General features: G+C 39.6%; 1 protein-coding gene and 1 long non-coding RNA gene across 3 annotated transcripts in view; both read right to left on the bottom strand.

The window, feature by feature from the left end:
* PTPRG (protein tyrosine phosphatase receptor type G) overlaps positions 1–16,679 on the bottom strand; it is a 402,469-nt gene that overhangs the window by 367,870 nt on the left and 17,920 nt on the right. The gene's annotated exons all lie outside the window — the stretch shown is intronic.
* On the bottom strand, positions 1,917–16,171 carry LOC138117680 (uncharacterized). Of its 2 annotated transcripts, none has more exons than XR_011154772.1 (3): positions 16,086–16,171; positions 13,835–15,120; positions 1,917–2,936 (listed from the first exon to the last, which is right to left on the bottom strand). It is a non-coding gene; the product is annotated as an uncharacterized lncRNA (long non-coding RNA). The 2 variants fall into 2 exon arrangements; XR_011154771.1 differs by lacking the exon at positions 1,917–2,936 and having other exon boundaries at positions 12,419–14,858; positions 14,984–15,120.

Raw genomic sequence — 16,679 nt, 5'->3', positions numbered from 1 at the left:
ATGGAGATGCAGGATTTTTTTTTAATTGATTTTTAAGTTGCAGTAAGCCTTAGCTGCTCCTTTGTAAAGCCACGAGGCAATGAAGAGCAGTTCAAAGGTGAACAAGTAACTTTAAATTAAACCGGTCCAGAAATAACGGATTTCTGCCCCAAATAATTCGTTTTACTGCAAGAGTATAGTATGGTTAATATAACATAGCTAAAGGTTTCTTCTCCACAGAGCTCACCCAAGAAATCTCTGCTGGCATTAGGAACTCCCTGCAGTGGCTTTGCTGGTTCTACATGAAACCAAACCAGTGAAAAATGTGATGAGGTACCCTGCTCACCTCCCCTGCATGTGTGGCAGGAGGAGGAGGTCAGGGACTTCATGAAGGAAAGAACACATTGCTATCTTCTGTGATCACCTTCTACCACTCAAAACCCTACACACACATGGGTGACACTGGTAGGATTTTGTATCACATGAAAGAAGTGCAATTATCATTGAAAACATGTCTTAAAAGCCTAAGAACCAAAAAAAAAAAAAAAAAAAAAAAGCACAATGTATTTGAGGCCTTTAAGTCTATGTAGGCTTAAATGTTACTAATGCACAGAGTCTTGATTCAATTTTGAGAATTTGGAAGTCCTGGACTTTCCTTGGAAGAAGGACCCAGTTTTCACCTGATCTGAAGGCATAAGCCTTATGCACACATGCAAAACTCCATGAAGTCTTGTTTTTAAGTCGTTCAATAAGGTTTATTTCTAGGGCTCAGACATAGAGGCATTGATTTAATTCTCATTACACAGTACTGCTACTAAAACCTAAAATTAAAGGCCAGAGAAGAAAAATATATTTCTCCATAACATCCTTCAAACTTTAGATGTATATAAATACGTGAAAGGTGATCAAATGTATTAGCAGTGGGTGGACTACTCAGGCTTTCAATAGAGCTCAATTTAACAGTGTTTGTACAGATTGAAGACTGAAGAGCCAGAGGCAAAACAGGAACATATTAGACAACTAGGTCAACATTAGCCTGATAGTTGGCCATTTCACTGTGTGAATAAATAGAAATAAGGAGAACTGTTTCAAAGGCGAGATCTAGTAGTATCTAGTTCCTGCACTTAAAAAGAACAAAATCTAGCTGAAATGCGTAAGTGCATAAAACTCATCCACCAGATACATAGAAAAGACAAGACTTAACACACATCAAGTCCTTTATGTGATTTCTCTCCAGCTGAGCCTACTTAAGTCATGTATTAAACTATTCATTCACAATTACCAGGATGCTCCCACATGAAGGGGACTTATGGACGTGTTAGTTACAAGCCAGAGAAAACCATCAGTTTTGCAGCTTTTGCTCACAGGAAACAAGTTTATTCATGCACACACACACACAAAACCTGAACAATTAGAGCTACCAAAATCAGTTATGAATTCTGCTGTTCATCACCCCAACCATTACATTTGGGAGCCGGGGGAGGAAGAAGCCTACAACCAGTCAGATTTAATCATAACATCTGCCAAGAACTCCCAACCTTCGATTTCATTCCAACAAGAAGTAACCTTTAAGAAGAACACACAAAAAAAGCTACACTCTGTTCAACAAAACCCACTTGAAATATTTAATGTCAAAGCACTGATAAATTTAAGAGAAAAGGTTGGGATGTTTCAGGAGCTGCATAAAGCAGTTGAAGCAAGTTGGAGATTTACAGTGTCTGCCCAGAGCTGAGAGATGCAGCATTAAAGAGGCTCAATCCAACGTGCTACTTAAATCCAAGCAAGCTTTGATTTATATTAATTCCTTCTGATTTTAAAGATTCTGTGTCCATCTAACACCCCCTCAGCTACCTGGCTACTTCACCAGGGAGACACAACCAGCTGGGAAGATGCCATGGGGGGGGGGGGGGGGGGCAGTTATCCTCAACCTACATAAAACCTGTCAGTAACTCAGCCCAGATACTGGTTGGCTACTATCAAGTAAATCAGGGAAGGGGCAGAAAGAACTGAGTCCAACAGCAGTACAGGACACTGGTGACACAGGTGGCTCTGGCCCTTGGCTGCACCTCCTGTACTGATGCTTATCACAGGCTTTCCCATACCCGCCCTGTAGCCAAGGGGAAAAAAAAAAGCCAAAATAAAAAGTTCTGCACTTTGGATTGTTCATGGAGGAAAGGGGAGGAAATGGGTTTAAAATTACAGAGGAAGGAAAGGTCTGTAGACCGAGAAGAACATTTTTTTTCACTTCCAAAAACCACACAAAGCTGAAAGCACACAGTTCGAAAGAGTTGTAACAGCTTGAGCCCTTCAAGCTTCCTTGCACCCCACTGGAAAAGGACATTCCTTTAACTGAAGCCTTTAATAACGAAGCACCTCCATAAAGCAGTCAAATTTCTATTGGTAATGTATCAGAATATACTGCAAATATTAATTAACAGATGAACAAGAAAACCCAACACAGTAACTTAGACAGCAATACAAAGTTAGTTCACACCAGACAAGGTCTCCTGCAGCCACCAATAGGTTAAAGGTCAAACACTCTCATGGAAATGTAATGCCACTTGCATTTGGAGGCTGATGGAGAACAGCTAACGAAGCTAATCCAGATTCATCTCCAAATGATTTCACAGGGCTTTTTCCTCCCACCATCATCACATTATATTTTCAGTTTAATTTTGTTTCAGCAATATGCTTCACAGACTAAGATATTACACTTAACATTTGACACTAATGTGTTCTAACAAAGTTGACGCATTAAAAGGATTACACATTTTCAGATTACTGAACAGGTTCCTCCTGGATGGCTGCCGAAAAAATCCTGCAAATGTTCTGGCTCTAGGCTTTCTTGGTTACACCCAGCATTCATCTTTGCTGGGTTGGTGTAATCGGTTTGCATGCCACCAAAGAATCTGAAGCAACTGGGCTGCTTTCACTAGAGCCAGGCAGAGCAAAACGACCTGAATAAATTAAAAAGAAGGTTAGACATCAGCTAATTCTTCTCGGAACACATTGCTGTTTATTCTGGTGCTTTGTCAATTTAGTAATCCAGCAAAACCATATATATGGCTGTTATCTTGTATGTGCAAGCGAGAGATTATTAGGAGGGAAAGGAATTTAAATTGTCTGTAATAACAAACCTGGAACATTCAGAAAGAAGAGAGAAAGTTACCAGATAAATCGGGGCTGCAAAACTGAAATAAACGTTTTATGTTTGCTTAGTTTATTTTTAAGCAGCAGAAATTCACATGCACTGAAAACCATTTAACTTGCAGGGATTTAAGTATTGAAAATGCAATGAGAGAAAAGTCACCCAGCAGGAAGGTTGGCACATTTGCCTCCCAGGCTGCTGAAGGAATGGTCTCAGAGGTAAGGACAGGACTGCAATTCTGAAACAGGTTAATTTTATATATATATATATATATATAAAAGAACTTTCCTGAGGGCTTTCTGCATTTCTATACTTGCCATTTCAAACTTTCAGTATTAATTTTAACTTCTACTTCCTTGGGGGAAAAAAACAGGAGTTTTGAACTTAGTCTTTAATCACTTCAGGATACAACCACGTGTTCCGGCAAGAAGTGTTTCTTTCAACTCCTGTATAGGGCAGGGGGGAAGTACTGTTTTGTGTCAGTAACTCATCTGAGAAAGAACTATGAAATAGTTAAACTCACACACACCCTTCCTGCCTCTCTGGGAAAGGAAGAGTGCATTTATTTATGTATTCCATTCAGAAAGCTATATTTGAAAGCTATTTTAAGGCTGCAGACTGAAATGTTCAAGAGGCAACATTAAAGCAATCTGGACAAAAGGGACTTTTTAGCCTGGTGTATCTGCATGGCACCATAGTCTTTAGATGAATTCTATATATATTTAAAAGATTCATGCCAAAATTAGTGCACAATTGAAACAGGAGCACTGAAAAAATGCACCATCACAACCTAAACTACCTAAGAGTTTTACACCTGTACAAAACTATTCTAGCAGGGCAATCCAAAGCTGTTTCAAGTTGTGCTGCAATTTAGAAAGCTCATTCTTGACAGACCTCATGCTACTGCTTCTTCCCAATTAATATTTATGACCTTTTCAGTTTAATTTTGACATACATACATACCGCTTGAAAAGAAGAAATTTCTAAAGGCACTATCAGGTGGCATGAAGCAGAACTTAAAATCCTTGGTGTTTGATGAAAATGTCATCAGTGGGAAAATGATTCCTTTATACAATCTGGTGCAATGAATCGCTTTCTTCAAACAGTGAGTATTTCTTTTAATGGCACATTGAGTGATCTTGGCAAATCCAATGATCCTCAGTAACCGAGTGATTTTGTTTTGGCTATAAAAAATGCAACAAATTCTAACCTGACAATTTACATCCCTTTGGTGTTATTTTCAGTTCACAAAAATACCCCAAATCTTGCTTTCCCCTTCCCTCATTCATTCCACCACTACCCTTGTCCTGCACCCTTCTATTCTCAACACACTGCATCAACCAAATTAAAGGAAGTGGACAGAGGTCAAACTGCTAACCACCTGCTTGTACTATTGATGAGCAGCTTTTATGACCTATTACAGTAGAGTGAGAAACAACCACAGAAATTTAACTGTATGCTACATATAAACTTTCAGATGTAGACATCCTCCCAGACCTTTCCAGTAGCTAATCCCCCCTCCCCACTCTTTTACCACAGCAGTTTGAACAACTGCGCCCAACACCAGACTAGAACAGAAACATCTGGGAAAAAAAAGTTGCATTTCTTAAAATATACACTTTTTTTAATAGTCTCAAAAAGCAGCAAATATATTTTTACCCAGATTCTCAGAAATGCTATTCTACACTAAGCACAGATTTGTCAAATTGGTACCCAAAAGAAGCTATAATGCCCTAGGAGGGGACATTTAAAATGAAACTATTTACAGAACCTCAGCTGCAGAAGTCACATTGTACCTCAGCTATCATGCAGTTGAAAGCAAGTGTTTTATCAATGAGGAACAAACTAAATGCATTTGTTTCCTTGAACTCATTACCCTGCCTGTGAAGGAATGCTTGTCGGATACAGATAAAAAATGATGAAAATTGCAACAAAATTCAACCAGTTAATTTTAAGAATACATAAAAAAACCACCCCCACACTTCCTGTATCTCATCTCTCTCTCCTCCAACAATGACAAAAAATGTTGTTTTACATAAAGCATGTAGAGTACCACCATGTAAAATCAATATCAAACAAAGCAGTGACCTGCCAACAAGAGGCAGACAGTAATTTCACAAACTATTAAATAATTAAAGATAAGTGTCCAAAGGATTCTTGTAACCACACGGTTTGACAGGTTTCAGGAAGAACAACTTAGTATTTCACTGCATATTCAAAAAGAAGCTCATGTGCTTCACAAGGTCTCTGCACTCCTGTGAACCTAGTCCATTATAAATACCTGCTCGAAATATAGTCTCACTTTGAGATAACTTACACAGTTGACTATTTGCAGGGCAAACGAATGCTATCAAACACCAAAGCTTCAAGGAGATTAGAGAGCTGCCAAGGTCTGAACTATATCAACAGCTTGAAGTCAGCTCATTCAATAAGGCTTTGACAGTATTACACTGGCAAAACAAACAAACCCATGGTGTTCGCACTGGCCCCGGCTTCCTCTTGCACTGACTCTTTCTACTCATGGACAGGGGAAAAGGCACCTGTTAATTCCCATTTCTAGGGAAAGAATCTGATCCTGCAGCCCTAGGAACATCACAAGAGAGCTGCTGGGCCAGCATCCAAATGTTACAACCCAGAGGGGGATACATGGACTAAGTGTTCTTGCTTTATTTCAAACTGAATTTGCCCCATTTTAGCTATTGCTCCCCTCGTACCCCGCCTTCTTTTCCAAGTTTTCACATGGCAATAAATCAAATGTCTTACAGAAATTAGTGTGTATCCTATCACTGTGTTTCAGTCAAGCATGCAGCTCCATAGCAGAGAGCCTGACTGGATCCCATAGAACAGCAATGGTCTGCAGGAACTTCATTGCTGCCTCTTACTTACATTATTTATTGCTTACTACATTCACCTTTCCTTATTTTACCTGGAATGGATCTCAGGTTATCACTATCATCTGTATTTCAGCCACCTGAAAGCAAGGGTTGTTCTATAATCACCTCCCATTTCTCAGTGACTTAAAATGTACTGGGAGTCATTAGTATTTTATGGGTGTAAACTGTTATCTGAAAATGTTTATCCCCAATAGCAATTGTTTAATATTGTCTTTACTTACTGGAAAAAAGTTATGTCATTATTCTTGCAATACGGAAACACAGCAGCTGGTTTCCCTCTTACTACAAAACAGACATTCATTTAGAATCATATAGATGAATGAATATTGGCAAATTTACCATTCTCACTAATAACATTTCATATTTGGTTTGTCTCAATGAATTCAACATATTTCTTCTCATTAAGCATAAAGCAGTTGTCCAGTACTTCTTAACTGACACTTACCTTCCCTTACGAGTAGATTTACTGCTGCTGCCTTGTTTGTATTTTTTTACAGTAAGTTTCCCTTTTTTATTTATGCTTTCTAGTCCCTCTAACCAAGAATTTTCTTTTGAAAAAACATACATTCATGTTCCTCTGGAAAGAATGCTTGGTTTTGAAGGGTGCACAACAAGGCATTTGAAATGGCTTCCATCTATTTCTGTTTGCATTTAGTTTCTTCCCAATCACTGAATACTTCATCGCTCTTTGAGTAAAGAAACAACAATCCTTCCAAAGCCTTTGTGTACTGCTATATGCATGTGCGTATACAAACACACACTCAACATCTCTAAGGTGGGTTAACATTTTATTTGTACATAAACTTACTGGCTTCAAGCTCATGAGACTTGAAATTCATATACACAAGTGGAGGTGCTTTTGCCTAATCTCTTTTCAAAGTTCAGTTGCATCTTCAGCTGATTTGCAAGAGGCTGGAAAAATCTGCCTTCTACCTCCTCCCACACACTTAATAGATTTTGTCTCCCTGGTTTTTGTGCTCAAGCACTAAAATAAAGAAACCAGACATTGGAGTACCTGTGTTCTCAAATGCCACACAGCACACAAGGATTGATGTACAGCAGTCAGTGTTCAGAAATGCAGCATTTCCAAGCAAACCTAAATTGCCCAGGTTCCCTTTTGATTCAGTATCTCTTGGCTTATTATTTCTATTTGCAAGAATCTGCTTACTAAAGTGCTGAGGATTTATGTATTGATGATGAAGAAACTTTTCAGAGTTATTAGAAGAAAACTACAGGCAGTGACAGCAAAGTTGGGAGCTGGTGAAATTTTGACCCTCTAGAACATAAAAGCAATATATTGAACAGCTTGTATTCTCCAGGACCTGTAACAAGTCATTTTACCTACTGTGTGGAGAACACTTTCATTCTTGGGAGAAGGCAGAATCTCCATTTCTATAGCTCATTAGTAACCAATTTCCATAGTTCATTAGTAAGCAAAAGGAATGTAAACTGACACCTTGAAAAATTGTTCTGTGCTTAGTAATACACTGCTATTCTTTTCCAGGGTTAAGGCAAATATGCACAGTATGTACACTTCAGATTTGCATTTCATGAATTTAACACAAGTGAGGCAGAACAAAAATAGAATAGCTTTATTCATCCATGGAAGATAATACACTAAGTTCTATCCTTCCCTAGAAAACCAAGTACTTCTCCATCAGATTTTGGACATTTTAAGCATTTGGGAACGCACAAAATTGAAATTCTTTCCTCTGGAAACTGTAGAGCCTAGAAAAACACATAATGTACTTAGTACATCATACTTTTAAAAGAAACTTCCATTAGAGCTCTCTGAACAATTGCTAGGACAAGTAGATTAAACCTTTGAGCATTCCTGTGAAGAACAGAAGAGCAGGAAAGAGATTTTGGGGTAAAAACAGTGCTGGGCATGACTATTAGATTATCTTCTATGGACCATACATCCATAAGAAATTAAAAACAAAACAGACTGAAAAAAGTGTTTATAAAAATCCCCCATGTTTATTTCTTGCAAACTTCCCTTCACCATGTAACTATTTCAGGGTATATGGGTTCACAGAAACCCACAGTGCAATTCAGTGGTATTTCAGCATCAGAGAACACCAAGAATGTCCCCACTCAGTACAGCTAATACCTGCCCATCCAAAGCAAACCACCTGTCACTGACTGAAGTAGTGAAACCAGGGACAACTCCACTGAATTCAGCAGAAATGTGCCTGTTTTGGCTGATGGTAAATTTGATCAAGGCTCTGTGTGCAGGCTCTGTATTCAAAGAGCTGCTTATGTCAGTCTATCACCATGTCCATCTAGCAGCCACAAAGTCAGTTGCCCTCCACTGTAGAAGAACATACATAAATCCATTTGTCCCTCAGTTCTCTTGAAAAGTACCCAAGCCAACAGGATCATCACTGGTAGCAACACACCAAGGCATCCTGTCACTTTAAGGAAATGATTCACAGCATATTGTTATTTTAAAGTTGCTCATCTGTACCAGCTGAACAAGACAGTTTTTCTTCTACCACTTTCTAGCAGTATTAATAATTATTTGAACATTTTAATAATCTCCCCTTCACTTAGAAAAAATATTTCTGCTTATAATGGTCTTCTGAATCCTTAATCTTGTCTTCAAGAACATTATCTCTTCTATTAGTATGATGTGTGTGTGTATATGCACAGTCATTCAATCATTCATTACAATGTTTAGCTGACTGTTCTAGAGGCACTCCAGAAAGGCACAGAAATAGCTGACATTTTCGGGTAAAGTCATTTCTTGACACCATGATACAACATGATCCATTTGATGAAGCAGCTAAAAAACTGAACTCATTTACTTCTGTAACACTGCTTAACACTGGAAGCCTCACTGAGATCAATTTCAATCTGCCATTTATTACTACTTCAAGAACTCTACATGCCTTCAGGAGAATCTACAGTAAACCCTTGCCCTTTTTATCTCCTTCATACCTGAGATCACAAAACTAACATAAGTCAGAAGCTTTAAGAAGATACTGCTTTCCTGTTGACTCAGATTGCTTCCAAGCAGCTTTGCACACGAAGGTATCATTGCATTACATCACGGGGACCTTTTAAACCTGCAGTACGAGGCAGCATAATGCATACAAAACAGCTGGAGAACAGGGTTCATTTCAGCTAAACATTTTGGAGATTGTCTTTAGAGGAAAACCTTCATCTTCCTCTTAATAGATAGTTACCATAAATGTTTCAGGAACATAATGTTTTCTGTGGGTGCTATGTAAGGAAAAGACAAAAAGTACTTGCTACTTCCAGTAAAACAACTGAAGCCATGGGCCATTGAATAAAAGTATACAAATCAAATATCTGCACATGCATAGATACACTATAAAAAAATATTCCCACTGATCAACCAAAACATTACTGGGTTACTATCTAGGTTTAGAGAGAAATTTTAGGAGAAAACGCCCTGGAATGAGCATTTCCTCTAAAGAGAAGGGCTTCGATAATCCTGTTTGCCAATGAGAGAAATGAATACCAGTGGGTGAAAGTGAAAAAACCCCTATTTAAAAAAAAAAAAAAAAGGGTCCCCGCAAGGCACAGAAGAGGACTGAATAAATGCTAGATACTGAAATTTCAAAACCTTCACCTCCACCCCGCACAGGCCGCGTGGCCGGGAGGCAAAGATGCAGCAGCCGCCTTTGTCTCAGGGCAGGGGAGGAACAGGAGCTCACGCAGCCACTCGGGCTGAACAGACGGGAACCTTTCTGGCATTGCTCTCCCCCTCACAGCAGGTGAAGCTGGTAGGTTTTGGTGTCCTTTCTTTTACTGGCTCGGTCTTTCCTGGGGCCTGGACCGTCCGGCACAGCCCCCTCAGGCTCCCGAGAGCGGAGGCAAAAAACCCAAGCCAAAACAGTTCAAGGGAAAAAACAAACAAAAAAACCCACCAAAAAACAAAAAAAAACACCCCCAAAATTAAAAAAAACCAAACAAACAAAAAACCGCCCAAAACCACCACAACAACAAAAAACAAGAACAAACCCAAAAATCAAGTAAAGAACAAAAACAAAAAAGAAGAAATTAAATGAAAACAAAAAACCAACTAAAGGATCTCTGCTGGAGTCCAGAGAAAAAGGTGGGGTGAGAAAAAAAGCAGCTTCTTGCTGAAGCAAGCAAAAACTAATCCAACAAAAGGAGCAATCTGATGTCCTGGTCCACGTGCGCCGAGCACACCCTGCAAAGAGTTTGAACTCAGAGGCTCCAGCCCTGCCCCTGGTTCATCTTAGAGCTACAGCAGCCATTTCTGGGCATAAAGCAGACGATTAGGGAATAGAGTATCATCATAAAATCACCCCAAGGCAGCTACACTGGACAATTCCATCTTATTAATACCGTATCACCAAAACACTTCATAATAGAGCTGCAACACTGTGAACCACTACAGAATAGCAGGAGACAGGAGAGAAACCAACCTCACTCAGAACAAACCAAAGACTTCACAGGACTTGGATCCAAGAAAATTTGGATGCACTGATGCATCAATTTCCTTGCCTTTGCAGTATGTGAAAGGACATTTGAACTGTACATGCAGCAAATTGTAAGAGGAACAGAAACATTTTGCAAATTAAAAGGGAAACACCAAGCAATAAATCACCTACTTGGCTTCAGAAAGACTTTACTTATAGTTTTTGGAAAAAAAAATAACAGTAATTTACTTGTTTAGTGAGAAACTTCTCACTTTCACCATTTTGGCTCCAATTTAATAACACATTTAAAGAATTCAAGAGTTAAGTTCATGTTTAAGCATGAGTTAAGACCAAGAAGTAAAAATGGGCTGAGCCAATGTAAAAAAACACAGCATTAAACCAAAGGCACTGATGGCTGCAACCTCACACACCCAGCTGGGTACAGAGTATGAAACCTAACAGTATGAAGTAGGAGTCTCTCCTACAGTAGCTAAGAGCTCCTGCTCCAAAGTCAACAACACAATGGTTCTAGCCACGCTTACTTGTCTGTGCCTTGAGCACAAAGTCAAAACATCACGTAGGCTGCCTGCAGGCTGGTTTTACCTGTGAGTTCTCATGGCATCCATCAATGCCTGCAACTCTGTTGCTCCTGAAGGGCCCCCACAAACCCTGCGTCAACTACACTTCATAGCTGCTGGCACCTGGCCTTTCACAGCACTCACTGCACTGGGGTGAAACTGCAAAATGACTTTTTATGGGGTCACCTCCCTCTGAGATTTATTTTGTTAAAGGTGCAAATCGGTGCAAATCTTTCAACCTCAACCCGTTCTGTGATATTACAGTTCAGGTAGCTGCAGACCTCTGCTTCAGAAACATGAATTACTCAATCATGGGAAGAAACCGGCCTGTTTAGAAGCCAATCCTAAATTATGAAAAACAACAACAAAAAAACCCTGCCATCATTCACAAAGGAAGGAGATAGGGAGAAGGGCTGTTCCTTAATGCTATTTATAGTGCTGCAGTACTCCAGGCTCTGGAGAGATCTGCAGATGCTAACAGGGGAGAAGTCTCTGCCCCAAACCGTTCACCCAAATGGGATGTTCAACCGACCCAGCCCACTTGGTTCTAAAACAAACCAGCAGCTTCCAAATACAGATATTTAAACAAACCAGACCCCACCCACAGCCCTCTGAGCTGCCTGGCTCTTTCTGCCCTGAGCTTCTCAGGACAGCAAAGCCAATTAAAATAAACAGATTTATGATGCTCACAGTCTTTTCTGCATCAGAACCATTCATGGAGTGCTTACAAAAAAAAAAAAAAAAATTAAAAAGTAAAAAGGCAGTAAGGCCTGTAGCCAAAACAGCTGAAGTTACACTGCAGGAAATACTTGAGGGATCCTGCTCACAATGGGTGGTTTCCTGCGGCTCCAGCCAGCCCCGCTGCCTGCTCTCCCCCAGGACAGCCCCACAAGGGCTCCAGACCATTAAAGCCAAGCTCTTGTTCAGAAAGCTCAGGCTTTAATCAGTGGCACGATGAAAACAGGGGCAATATTAACTACAGGTAAATCAGCACCCTGTTTTCCGCACATGCTCCCTTTTTGTCTTCTGCAGCTTGAGAGCAGATTCACAGAATGTTCTGCATTGGAAAGGACCCACACAGATCATCAGATTCCATTACACGGGCATGTATACGTGGGCCTTTGCATCTCAACCAATGGCTGCAATGATTTTAAATGGAAAAAATTTATAAAAAGGGTTATATTTATAAAGCCCAAAGCACTTTTTCCCATACTCCATAATTACTTCTATTCATACTTTTAAATTATACAACATTTAACAAGGATTATACTCTGGTTAAAATGGAAGGCAGTTTATAAGTGTGACGTTCACTGGTCCAAAAAAAGAAGGAAAAAATAGAAACAAGATGAAAACAAAGCCAAAAATCCATCCACACCATTATCATTATCCTGTCACCACCACTTTATTCTGACCATATGAACACTGGCATGTCATTCTTTTGCTTTCACAGGAGGGAAGACAGAGCTACACTGAAATCAGAACAATACAGATACTATCATAAGGCACATAAAACTGTACCCAGGATACAAAAAAAAAAAAAAATTCTGCAGTCCACTGGCAGCCCCAAATTCAGACTATAGGCTGCTGGGGATTGTCACACAGGTACAGCTTACAGGAACACAGCAGCTAACCCAGCAGCTCAATGTAATGCACAGTAGTTTAATCATAGTTGCACTGGAAATTCTTCAGGGCCAGATCTGTACTTATCCAGACAAGGTGCAAAGTCTCTCATACATTTGTTGTGCTACATAAAGCACTCACTAGGTTGATATTACAAATCCATACATTTTTAAGAATTATATCAAGGAACATTTTGCTTTCATTATTTCTTAGCTCTCAAAGAAGCACTACCCCAATCACTTTTTCCCCCTCTTAAGAAAATAAATCACAGCATCCCATCCTTCCCCTATTGAAGTCTGTGGGAACAGGCTCAAGCTCAGATTTTGCATACTTTTATTTGCCATTAGCTAGTAACTCCCACACAAAGTGAACCTGGACTACTTTCATAGTCACCAGCATAAATGTTTTGTCAATCCACAAAATTGCAGAAAAAAATGAATGAATGACCATTACAAATCCATTTGGGCTACGTCGTTATCATTTCAGACTACAACCAAATCCCATTTTCCCTTTGCAAATTCAATTTCCATCAATAGCCCCATACATCAGTGGCTGCTCATGTTTGTGGACTCATTTTTTACTTTAAAAAAATGAAAGATTACTGCCAGTGTACAATAGGCAAACTGCATTTTCAATTCCCAACACATGTGCTTCAGGGAAAAAAAAAGAAACACAAGGTAAGGGGAAGAAATGCAAATGACTGCACTGCTATCAGCTGTATATTACCCTAGTGGCATTACCACACTTCATATCTCTGGTTGCACACTTCAGCGGGGAAAAAAACCCCATTACATTGCCATTCAAGTAAATTCTCTCATCATTTTACTGAATATTAGTTTACTCTTTAGGTTTCTATTATATTTACCCAAAACCAATCAGGGATGTGTCTTTCTACATATAGAGTTTTTATCTAATTTGGCAAAAATCTTCCCCTGACCAACGTGGATAACAAGCTAGATTTCAGGTGCAATGCTGCTTTCCAAGTGGCAAGGCAAAAAATGCAAAATGAAAAAAAACCACCCCCACATCTTGAAAAGATTAGACAACTGCTTGGTGTGCCAAACCTCTTCCACCCGTTCTGTGGATAATCACAGAACGTGATGTGGTAATCTGCAAGAGTCAAAACTCTAGACTTCTCAGAAAAAAAAATGTACTCCATCATTATTACAGCTAGCAGTACCCAGCACACCAAGTTACCTTGGACTGAATTTCAGCATCTGTGTTGCATGGATTATTCAGGCACGCATTAGCTGGCTGCTTCTGGTAAACACTCATTTCATTTGTGATGTGCTGCAATGCAACAGAACAGCTCTTGAGGGAATTAGAGCAGGCAGGTAGTTCCCGCCAATCATTTCAAGGGTCCATTCTCACACCAACAAACAGAAGATTCAGACACAATGCCAATTAGTGCTAATTGCAGTTTTCTCCAAGTCCCTCTGCAACCAAAGATGACAGAGACTTCATACGTGCTTCTTAACGTAAGTGGCAACACTAATTTTGTTCACTTCAAAATCCTTTCTGAATGCAGAGTTCTAAGCTTGATAAATAAGTTTACCGAGTTTTCAAATGGAAATAGTACCTCTTTTCTAAGGAATCCGCTCAAGTATTTTTCTTTACCTCAGTGTCACAGCTATCTGAATAGGAAATGGTTGTTCTGTAGGTTTTCACACTGCATTTTCCTAAACAGAAGACTGTGTATCTTCAGAGACCTTGACAAGAAGAAATTATAAAGTGCCATACTTTGGTGCTGCACACAGAGCCAAGGGACCTTCTCCAACAGTGGGAGCATCCAGTGCTGCTCAGAACAGGCTGTGTCTGAAATACCCTTGGGACACAGCAAAACAGCAGGGCTGCTTCTGCACACACCTGGAGTTTCTCTGCGTCCAGCAGCACCATCTTCTTTCTTTCCCTGGCTGTACACACTGCTCTTTGGAGCTGTAGGAACCCTCCCCCACACATGTAGAGTTTTTGATGTCAGAAGCTGCTCACTCAGGTTCTCCTTCCTTCCCCGGCAGGCAGGGATCTGCTCAGCTGTACCAAGAGCTGCCCACAGCTTCCTGAAGGGCCATGTCAGGTAACCACAGACTGAGCACAACAGAGCAAAATCTTGGGGAGTTCAGTTCAGGTCAATGCTGTCATGTTCTTCAATGGGGAACTTTAAGGGCAAATGTTAGTGGGGACAAACACAACCTCAATTTCTCCAGTGAAGTATCTGTATCATCTGTGAAACCCACGGTAAAATATAATTATGGCTTAAAGAGGACATTTTGGAAATAGTTTCTATACCTCAGTTTCACACCAATCCTAAAAACACCAAAATCAGTCTAACAAGATTCCCCAACATACCTTCATCCAGAGCCTTTCAAGCAACACATACAACTGAAGACTAAAACTCTGTTTGCTGCCAACATTTCATGCCTTAATCGTTCTATGTTTAAATACACACATCTACAAAACAAATCTCATGTCCACAGACCACAAGCCTTTAAAAAAAAAAAAAAAAAAAGAAAAATGTTAACAATTAATTAAACCTGTTCTCATTACCTCAATTTCTATCTGCAATTACAATCATTTCCCATTTAAAATATCTACCACATTTTATTCTTAATTAAAAATTACATCCTTGCAATGAATTGCAATATAAATTAACAATTCAAATATTATCTATGCAAATTTGTTAGTCCTTTGATTTTTTCCCCCATTTATGCAAAGTCATGTATAGGTTTGTTTTTATTAAGCTTGTATAACTTCACTCAACATCTTCTATTCTGAACTCTACACATATTTCAATCCAAGGACGCAGGAATAAGTTGTAAATTACACTATTTCTTTTCAAGTCCCATACCATTCATTTAAGAATCAATATATATGTGAAGAGGTGTCTTTCCTAAATAATTAGGAAAAAAACCCTGTAATTTTAAGATTCAAAGACATGTTAAGTTTCCAATGGTTTTGACAACAGCCATTTCTTCAGGCCCTGCTGTGTAAAGCCATTGGAGAAATTGCTGTAATACAACAAAACCCCATCTTTAAATTAGCTTTGCTTGCACTCAGAGCTCAGTGACTTGACTCCTCAACATGACTCCCTGCCCTCAACTCTCCCACAGGCTTCTCTTATCCAATTTGGTTTTATCTCCCTCAGCAGTGTTTTGAACTTTTATCCCAGATTTAAAATTTCTCCCTCCTTCATCAGCCAAGAGCAAACTCAGATTCTCCAAGTGAACAAACCCAACACAAAGCATTAATGCCTTAGAACATGAATTGTTTGCATACAGTGTCTGTTGATTTCAAAAGAATTCAGCAACAAAATAGTACCAAAATGACAACTGTTTTCTAAGTTTCAGCACCCACTTTGTATTGAGAAAACCCAAGAGTTTAAAACCCATTTAATAAGAGTATCATTAGAATAATATATTCAGAATTACACACACATCCTACCAATCCCTACCTTGCCCAAAGCTGCTCTTACACCCCACTCCAGCAGGAAACACACTGAGCACAAGATCAGCTGAAACTGTGCCACACACATACAATGAAGGGGGATTTCTCAGCAAGGACCAGCCAGCTCCAAGAGGATGCCTGTGACTCCGTGTTCTGGCTTCCCTGCCAAGAGAGGGCATTCTGCAGCTGGGAGAAATTAAGGCATCATACAGTAAGTTCTCTTCAGCTGTGTGGTCATAAACCGAGGTTATTCAGAATGGCAATTAGCTGTGCATGCTCAGTAAGGGAGCAAGCAAAGGTGGCCAGATGCTGCACAGATAAGATCCACACACAGACTATCATTACAGACCAGAAGATGAATTCTTCAAGGTCCAGAGGGCAGTGCAATGGCTTTAAACAGAGTATATACTTATGAGGCAATTAGATGCTTCAGTGTGAGGCACAAGAAAAATGCAGCAGATTGCAGCAAGATCTGCAGTTTACAAAATTACAGCGACAGATCTCGAAGTCAAATTATACAAACACAATTACACAAATTACATTGTAACCTTCAAAGGAAGAGGTCTTCATTGTATTCCAAAAGCCTCATTGTGTTTTATTA

Source organism: Aphelocoma coerulescens, chromosome 12 (genome assembly GCF_041296385.1).
Source record: "Aphelocoma coerulescens isolate FSJ_1873_10779 chromosome 12, UR_Acoe_1.0, whole genome shotgun sequence".
NCBI lineage: Eukaryota > Metazoa > Chordata > Aves > Passeriformes > Corvidae > Aphelocoma > Aphelocoma coerulescens.
Note: the sequence above shows the minus strand (reverse complement) of the source record. Positions and strands in the feature narration are given on the sequence as shown.